This window comes from Camellia sinensis, chromosome 4 (assembly GCF_055761805.1).
Source record: "Camellia sinensis isolate YWXY chromosome 4, ASM5576180v1, whole genome shotgun sequence".
Lineage (NCBI taxonomy): Eukaryota > Viridiplantae > Streptophyta > Magnoliopsida > Ericales > Theaceae > Camellia > Camellia sinensis.
The window spans coordinates 163,084,861-163,094,996 of NC_138964.1; the positions used below are offsets into that span (position 1 = coordinate 163,084,861).

Genomic DNA, 10,136 nt, shown 5'->3' on the forward strand with positions numbered 1-10,136 from the left:
TGTCACAGCTCATTGGACATTGTTTAATTACTGTATTGGCTTCCGCCAGGCCCTGTACTCTGTTTTACTGTATTACTGTTCTGCAGGCCTTCGGTAATCTCAGATTACTGGCCGGTTACGGTGCTAAACCCATAGGGCCGGGTTTGGGTTGTGACACGGTCCGCCCCCGTTCTTCAGTGTTCTTCAAGGAAAATGAAGAACACCATGAGTAATGGAGGGTTTGGGATGGTTTCTTGGTGCCCGAATCCTAAAAGCTGCGTTTCTCTCCCCTAATGTGTGAAATATCGAAGAAAATGACAATAAAAGGGGAGTTTGAGGACTTACCGAGTTAGGGCAGTGTATTCTCCACCTTGGAGCTCGAGTTCAGGAACGACAGAGGATGGGCAATAGCTCTGTGAAGCTTGATAAGCAAGAGAGGCAGTAAGAACGGAAGGAAGAGGGCAGGGGCATATTTATAAAGGGTAAGAAACCGCCTAAATTCAAATTTGCAAAGACGGCTGGGTTAGCCGCTCGAGGACGAATAAAAGGACGACACGTGTTCCCATTAATGCAGCGTCAGAGTTGAAGCGACAGGAAGGTCAGGCGAGACGACGATCGAGGAGCCAGCCGGGCTGGTCTTGAAGACAGGAATGAAAAACTGAGAAGTTGAACCAGGCAAGTTCTGAAGCCAGGAATAATAACCGGCCTGATCGCCATTCTGCAAACCGCAGACCGAGGAAAAGATTATCCCGATCAGTACAGGTAATCCCAGTCACGCTTCAGCGGATGAAATTAAGGGGCAATTGAGAGGGAGATTTATGAACTGGAATTGGGCCGAGGTAACGGCCGAGCAGGTTGAGAGCCTAATGGTGCATGGGGCCGAGATGACCGGCGATCCGCCCGGAGATGGGCTGCCAGGACTTGGGCCGGGCAGGAGTTGGGCCAAGTATGTGCCGTCTCAGACCGTAAAGAAGCTGCTCGGCAAGGCAGTGCTCGGTTGGACCGAGCTGCTTGATCAGGCGATGGTGGAGCCAGTCAAGCTGAGTGACCGGCACCCGGAAAGGCATGGTCAGCCGAGGTAATCGTTTGATCGGCAGGAAGGCCGACCACAGGAGGTGCCCCGGGCTCGGCTTTGTCGAGATGCCGCCTAGCCCGGTCCTCCTTGGGCTTAGCCAGTGAAGTGCTTGGGTATGAAGCACAGCACGGCCGTGGATAGAGCAGCTCGGCTGCCGAGCTCCAGCTGAGAAGGCAGGCAGTTGAGATTAGGTGATGTTCAGCAAGGTTTACGCTGACAGATGGGATAGCGGAGCCACGTGTCAGAAGATGACTGGAAGTGGATATGGGGTGCAGAGGGTATATAAGCATGTCTACGCCCCCCATACGCGGACGAACGAACACTTTATAAGGAACTCCTACACTCAAACACACTCTCTCTCTCTCTCCTGTCCCTAAGGTGTGTGCTAATTAGATCGTCGGAGGGGTTTTCCGGCCACACACCGCCGGGTAGCTCACCCTCATTGTGCTTTCAGGTGATCGGACAGAAACGAAGCTTGGAAGAAAGGAATACGGGCTAGCCTGAATATTGGCTCCCCGTACATAAATATATATATATATATATATCTATTTTCACACATATATATGACACAGTTTTACATACCCAAATTACTCCTATACAGGACTTCAAATTTTTTATTCCAAGTTTAATTTTTTTCAATAATTTTCTTCCTATCTAGTATGTAATATGTTGAGTTTATGGAGCTTGATAAATACTGTACATCTCACCCCGAGTATATTAAGGTATATATTACTCGTATAGTAGAACTAGCGTAGTTAGAAATTTCATTCAATGGGATCATTCAAAAAGTTGAGTTGAGAATTTTATGACATAATTTTAATTCTACACAATCAATTAAAATTAACTTTGATTTTATCTATTCCCAACCATAACAATAGAGTGATTCAAATCAAATTACATATAAAAGTATGATAGGAGGACATGAATACTAGTTTTTTTGAATTCATTCAATGGGACATTAATTCTTTTTCTTTTTTTTTTTCAAAAAAAGGATAAAATTCTACATTTCAAAAACAAGAAAACTGTAAATTTCCCAATTGAGTTTTTGGAATCAAAGCCCCCTTTGAAAGCTTAGATACCTTTACTACCAACATGCCTCCTAAAGCTCTATAATTATGTTTACATTATCTAATTATTAAATTCTGATATGTTTAATTTCAAGCCAATGGAAAGCCAACTTTGTTAATAGGGTTTGTACCAACTTAATTGCATTGTGCAGTTCTGTTGGGGAACAAGTACATATATTGTTATGTTAGTACTGCATCACGTAATATAAATAATAATTACACAAGACAAGTGAAATTCTACCTCAATTAAGTGTGAAAACAAAAACACATTTTAACTCAGCACAAGTTCAACATTAGAGTATGGCCATACCAAATTGAAGGAAACTGCATGGATTGAGATGTAGACAATCTCAATAAGACAATTCATGCTTGTGACAGTGTGTCCGCAATTGCAGTGGGAATGATCCACTTCCAACAGTGTTCCTTATTAGTTTGCAAACCAAACCACAATACAATAAATAAATAAAAAAAAAACTTTCAATCCAACAGGAAAGCTATCAAAGCATATAGCAATATAACTACTTTTAAGCAAGTCAATACTCAAATACTGGATTCAATTGCCACTAGATACCATCATTAGTTGAATTTGGTCCAAGAAAGCCCATAAACTCGAGCACATTTGGATGGAGGAGCAATTAATCATAGAATGGAAACAAATTAGTTACCTCATTTCTAGCAATTGCTTTGTCCATAGCTTCACATAATCCCTTTGTATCTTGACCACAACATTGCAAAGTCAGCAACGTTTGGACTCACCACAGACCCCTGTCATAAAACAAATATAATCACAATGCTCCTTATTACAGGGCCTCACTGTCCCGGCATAAGCACAGTTAGTCTCCACAACCATCCAGATGAGATGTAATATCAGTAAAATAAGCATTTTTGATTTCTTAAGAGAACATTAATTATCATACAACACGAGAAGTAATAGTGTGTAGGATTCTATTATTTTGATTTCTTCTATCACTTTTTCTCTATGACTTTTTTGAGAGAAAGATTGGGGAAAGAATACACTACAGTGAGAAAAGCAGGTACCATGACAGATAGAGACAACAATGGCATAAACATTTTTAGAAGAAGTGGATCCAAACTATTTGAATATGGGAAACAGAATAACACAAAAGCAAAGCAGTATTAGTATAAAGATGTTATAAAAGAATTTAAGAAATACCTCAACAGGCCATCCATCCACCACAAATACATCCAAAGAATAACCACCAGTAGTTGAGAACACGTGTGCCTCACGGATGTTAAGTCCTTTGTCAGAAAGCAAAGCAGAAAGCTAGAACAAAATAGTACAGAGTTAGAAGTCAACAGTCGTGTAAAAAATAAAAAATGAACAAAAAGAAAAGATAAGTCTACCAAATGGATGATAACGTCAACACACCTAATGAAGTGATGTGAGAAATCTATATATGAAAACACAGTCATCATCCACAAAATGGCATGAAATCAAACCCTAAAATCAAACCCATTTACAACATCAAACCCATAAAACTCTAGTAATGAAACCACTTCAAACAAACCCATTTCAGAAATGAAGGCAAAATTAAATTGAATGGGTAGAATAAACAACCAGAGAGAAAGAGTTCACAGTTGGGGAAATAGAAGGGGTAGAGAGAGAGAGAAAGAGAGAGAGACAGAGAGAGAGAAAGTGAGTGAGAGCGAGACAGAGAGCAATAGAGCAAGAGAGTGAAAGGGAGTGAGAAAGAGAGCGAACCTATTAGTGGCTGTGACGGTGCTGATTTACAGTGTACGGGGACCGACGGTGCTAAGGATGCGCGGTCATGGGGTTTGCAAAGAATTTTAAACTTGAAATAGATGTTGCAAGACAAGGTGACAACATAAATGACAAGCTCCACTGTAATTAAGCGACATTCAACAAACCAATTACATGACTGAAGCAAGTCTATTGCAGGCATCTCAGGTGAGGCCAAAGAATAAAAAGTTGGATTTTAAACTATTGAGCATAATGGTAAAAGATATATATAATAAGAATTTCAAGTTCCACAGATAAGTACCTCTTCCCCCAACAGTTTGACCCGCTTCCTTGCAATGGTAGTTCAAATAATTTGGACACTAACATGGGCATAATGATTGTGTCAAAAATTGTGCACTGCTATATGAAAAATAAAGGTACATTGATAAAGGAACTAGTAACGATAAGATTGCTAGGCTTGAAGTTAGCTTCTGTTACCAAACAAATTTAAAATTAAAATCACTTACCGGGTTGGTGGTTGCCCACCAAACTGATATAGAAGAGTTTGCTGTAAAGTCAATCGTTGCTAAAACAGAGAAAACTGAAGTTAAGAAAGAGATGGAATGAAGAAGCAAAGAAACAACCCAACAATTGAAAATTAATCATTTTAGAAAATTCATTTTAGAAAGATGGTTTTAGAAAATTAATCATTTTACAGATGATAATAAGAATAGAACAACACTCACAAACTAAATCCACAATCGAAGCAGTTTTTTTAATTTAAAAAAAACCCCCTAACTTTAAGCTAATTCCAACAACCCAACACGCAACGCAACACATGAACAAAATATTGAAACTCCAATAAACAATCACATTAATCGCGAATTTCGATCGCTAAATGATGGGGAAAAAACAAAAAAATTAAAAATTCACCTCGAGTTTTTGCAAGGCGACTGACTCGGACGGGCCGGTGATGCTCATGAAGGTCTCGATTGCTTCTTGATTGGATCTCGCCATTAGAGAAGTCCACGAATTTGCAGAGAGATTGAGAAAGGGTCTTGATTGTATTCTCTGAACTCATTTGTGTGTTTTTCCAGAACGAAAGAGAGAGAAAGAGAGAGAGAGAGAGAGAGAGAGAGAGAGATAAATTAGAGAACAAAAGAAGGGTTTACCTATCTTAGAAAAAAAGAGGAAATTTTAAGAGGTACCATCGCCTCAATTTTTAGAGGCAGATCACCCAAAAAAGAAAAATAAAAGTAATTTTTTGTTTTTTTTTTTCAAAATTAAAATGAATTTGAGAACTATAAAAATCAAAAATATATTTTAAAATTTTTTAAAATTATTTATGACTTCCTAAAAGATAAAATTATACAAAAATTAGAATTATTTTTTTATTTTTTCACCAAATTTTGTTTTTAGTTTTTCAAAAAAAAAAAAAATTGAAACAAGATTTTGAAAATAAAACCAAACATATTGAAATTGATAATCTAATATTCTTTGAAAAAGTTTAAATTATCTCAAATTAGCCATCTCAACTTAAGAGTGTGTTTGGGCTTAATGAGTTCATTTTGTGATCTAATTCAATAATCACTTTAATTTTACAATTCAATTACTAGAATATTTAAAACTCTTTGAAAAATTATAATAAAAACACAAATCACTAAATCCCCACATTTCACTAGAAATTTTTTTACTGACAAATAGTGTTATCGTCGCTAAATATAGTTTTGCCTATGAGAAATTGACGTCGTCACCAAAAGTGCAATTTCTTGTAGTGTGCCGACAAATATTTGGTCGCTAAAAGTAAATTAAATACCGACTAAATTATTTTCCAACTAAATATAAATTAAAAATATTAAAGTATCTTAAATATTTGTCCTAATATGTTTTTTTACTGAAAAATATAATAATATATTTTAAAATATTATATTCTTATATTTTGTTATATTCTTATATTTTAAAATTTTATGACAGATAATAATATATTCTTATATATTTTAAAATTTTATGATAGATAATAATATGTTCTTATATATTTTAAAATTTTATAAGAATATATTTTAATTATATTATATTCTTATATTTTAAAAAATTTCTTATATTTTCTTATATTCTTATATTGTAAAATTTAGTTAATTTTTTTTTGGGACTCTTGCATGACTAACTAGGCACTAATCAATTTGATTTAGAATTTTAGAGAACATGCAATATGTATATTTTGTCATAGATAAAGACAGATGAAGAAATCATGTGTCAAGTGGATTTAATTAATTTATTACTAGTTTATTATATTAAATTTTTAATCACAAAATACACCCAAAATAAATTTTTTAATTTTCATTCGGCTACTAAACAATTTAGTAGCCAAAAGTAGGTCTACAGCGACTAAACGTTATTTTGTCGCTGAAAATATATGTTTGGCGACCAAAATTTTGGTTGCCGAAGATCAAAAATAAATTTTTTAATTTTCATTCGGCTACCAAACAATTTAGTAGCCAAAAGTAGGTCTACAGCGACTAAACGTTATTTTGTCACTGAAAATATTTGTTTGGCGACCAAAATTTTGGTCGCCAAAGATCAAAAATAATTTTTTTAATTTTCATTCGGCTACCAAACAATTTAGTAGCTAAAGGTGCCCCTACAGCTACTAAAATTTATTTTAGTCACCAATTGTGATATGTTTAGCTACTAAAAATTTTTTTTGTGGCCAATTGTAATATTTTTAGCTACTAAATTTATTTTAGTCGCCAACAATTAACATTCGCCTACTAAAAAAAATTAGTAGCTAAAAAGTTGACTTTTGCCGACTAAAATTAATTTTGATAGCCAATTCCCACACTTTTGGTGACTAAATTTGTTTTGGTAGCCAAAAATGGTCGCCAAAAATATTTTTTCTTGTAGTGATAACATGTTTATTGAGTATTTTGTAGATTTATATGAATTTTAGAGTTGTATAAGTAATTTATTTATAATTTTAATTACGAGTTAAGCATTCTGAAAATTCTGATAGATTAATGAGGAATAAAAAGTTGTCTCTTCAATTGTTTATTTGGACTAAAAATTTAATATTGTGCTAGTATAATTTTGTAGATTAAAAATTCATGCATGTGTGTAATTATGATTTATTGGTATCTAAATTATTATTTCATACCATGGTTTAAATAAATTGTTTATTTAAATTTTGGACATTTGTTTACTTTTGTGTGACATGTGTAATATTTTATGTTGGGAATTTTAATGAGTTGGTATAATATTATTGGTAATTAAATGTTGAATTATTGTGAATATCTCAACAAGTAAAGAAACACGAAATTTAACCAATGATACATTAAAATTTAAAATCTTCCGCAAGTTAGTTGCAAACCCTAGAATGGCACGAGAATGTATTTCAGCTCTTATCGGTGTAGGCGATATAAGGTTGGTGGTGCGAGTGTCACAACATAGACCATTCCCTTGGGACAGACCATGATGTCATGACTCAGGGTATGTAACCCTGGCGCGTGGGCATCATTGGTAGTTGCAGTAAGTAACATTTGAACATTTGACCAAGGGGGAGTCAAAATTGCCCGAGGCCATTGCTTAGCGGTTGAGTGGAAATAGTGCTCCGCGGGGAGTTACTTAAATTTATTTGATAAACTAAATCTATGAAAATTTAAAAAGAAAGGTGAGCATATTCCTTATGATGAAATACTGCTTCCGTTTGTTATATATATATTTTTTGATTTATTATTATCTATTGTTATTATTTCAATTGATAACATTCCTTTTATGCTTACTAAATGTTACTTGTTATTCTGTTACTACACATTATTTATAAATTATGAGTATTATTATCGGGGTGGGTATTTTCGGGTTGTAGTATCTTATTGAGCTCGTCGCTTGTCACGACCCAAACCCGCCTCTATAGGTTTAGCATCGTAACCGGCCAGTAATCCGTGGACTACCGAAGGCCTTTGAACAGATTAACGAGATTAAGGGGCTAGCAGAAGCAAATACATAAATATAATTGTCCAATAAGCTGTGCTGACTTATATGAAACGAAATATTTAAAAAAACTTTATATACATATGCAATAGTCATTCATACATTATACCCACACACATTATAGTATCTTAAGTCCAGCCAACAGAATTAAATCAAGTTATACATATACATAAAACCAACAGAACTTGAACATAGGACACTTCGAGAACCTCCACGTGAGGCACAATGGTTGGCTGACAACAGAATATAGGTCCAGACAAAAGCCTTCAGGCTCGGGCTCTAGAATGCTCACCTATACATATATATACACACAATGAGCTAAAGCCCAATGAATAACATTAAGGTAAAGGGTTTAGTGAACGAAATTCGAATATATCATAAGCAGAAAACAGACCAGAGCATAATCATTTTCATATCAGAACATAATAATGGTACATCTTATAGAACACATCACAGAACGTCTTCCGACTAGAGTAATCGGTTCCGGATACTGATTAAACACATATCACCACAATGAAGTGGCTAACGAGATCTCGTAATTACTTGTATGTCATGGACCCGCATTTTCATGCTGTCCCCCATAACTTGAAACTATCTATGGATGCCATAATAGATTTCAAACTTGGGATGTTCGTTCACGTAAACATATATCATTTCAGAAATCATAGCTTATCACATTTCATTTGGAACATAATTCATATCAACATATCTTTACAGAAATGTTACTCACAGTGGTTCCAGCAATGGTCAATCAACCCTCGAGTCTTGACCTACAGTCACAAAATACATAACACAAGCATGCCTTATCATTACACATTCAAGAGGCCATTAAGGCTTAGCTTTTATTACATTGGTTCTTATTCTTTTTTATCACAATGCCTAACACACACACACACACACACACACACTTGTAGTCTCGGAACTTAGCACATTCTTTTCTTAGTGTGTTTCTAATCCATGACCTCATTATCAAAGCTTAATTAAGGCTTAGAAATGCCTAAGATGCAATGAGGATGCCAAAACATGCCTTGGAACACTTAGGAAAAATTTCTGAAAATAAGGTCCACGCTCGAGCGTAGCTTTCCTCGCTCGAGCGGACATGCAAAATGTAAAGGGTCGCTCGAGCGCACATTCCTTCACTCGAGCGATCTGTAAAAGACATGAAACTTCTGGGAGCTTGCAATTTATGCTCGAACGGACTTTTGGTCGCTCGAGCGGAGTGCACGCACTCAGAGTGGACGCTCGAGCATGAACTCCCACGCTCGAGCGTAGATGCAAATTCTGAAATTTCCAGATCGCACCTTCAAGCTCAAAACGTGAATTCCAACCTTCAAAACACATCCCTTGGGCCCCAAAACTTGAGATAACATAGTAAACTTGTAAAACATGAAGAATTTAGGATCATTTGATAAAATCATTGCACAAGGGTTTGCCAAAAGTTCCTAATTTCAACTTAAACTTCAAGATTGTTTATGAACACAACATACATGTATTTTTCTTGTATCAAACTTCTCAAAACATGATCAAACACCACAAAACAACTTGAAACTTGATGATTTCCCCAAATAAAGATGAATTTCAAACATGTAAGAGAGGATTCATGGAAATCATGCTCAATTGGTAAGAAAATGCACATGCATGCATGAATTGCCACTCAAATTTTCCTTCTAAGCTCAATACACACCCTTAAACACATAATCTTCATGTTGATAACTTAGATTCATAATTTAGGGGTTGAATTCATACCTATAGTCTTGAATTAATCTAGCTCTAGCTTAGTTTTGATGAATCTAAGCCAAGGTCTTCAATTCTCCTTCAATTCCTTCCTCTCTCTCTCTAGAATTGCACACACTCTCTTTCTAAAATGAAAACCTCAGATTTTTCCACTAAGGGAGTTGAAAGAAATGAGCTCAAATGAGCTTATGGGTTATATGTATAGCTATGGTGCTAAAAATACTTTAATTAGAACATAAGGTTTGTCAAACGCAATTTAATGAATCAGACTGAATCAATTTTTAATAAAACTTACCATATGGTTTTAAAAATTCCAAATAACATATTGACGTGATCAATTTCGGTTTCGGGTGCCGATAAGGCTTTCAATTTACATATTAAAGTGGAATTCCAAATAGATATTTCTATAAGTAATAGATAGAAGGCCAAATATCATGCAATTTACATATTAATCCCATAATTCACTTGATCCACTCAATTAACATCTTTAATCTTTGATTAGTAGCTAATTACGGGCTGGAGTTATTACAGTCTCCCCACCTTAAAAAATTTGGTCCTCCAAACTCAAGTTATCTTATATAAAAAGAAATGATGT

General features: G+C 35.3%; 1 non-coding gene across 1 annotated transcript; it reads right to left on the reverse strand.

Moving 5' to 3' along the window:
* Positions 1-2,356: 2,356 nt before the first annotated feature.
* LOC114274754 (uncharacterized) lies at positions 2,357-5,801 on the reverse strand. Its single transcript, XR_014327789.1, has 4 exons — positions 4,757-5,801; positions 4,146-4,173; positions 3,845-3,985; positions 2,357-3,406 (listed from the first exon to the last, which is right to left on the reverse strand). It is a non-coding gene; the product is annotated as an uncharacterized LOC114274754 (transcript).
* Positions 5,802-10,136: the final 4,335 nt, after the last annotated feature.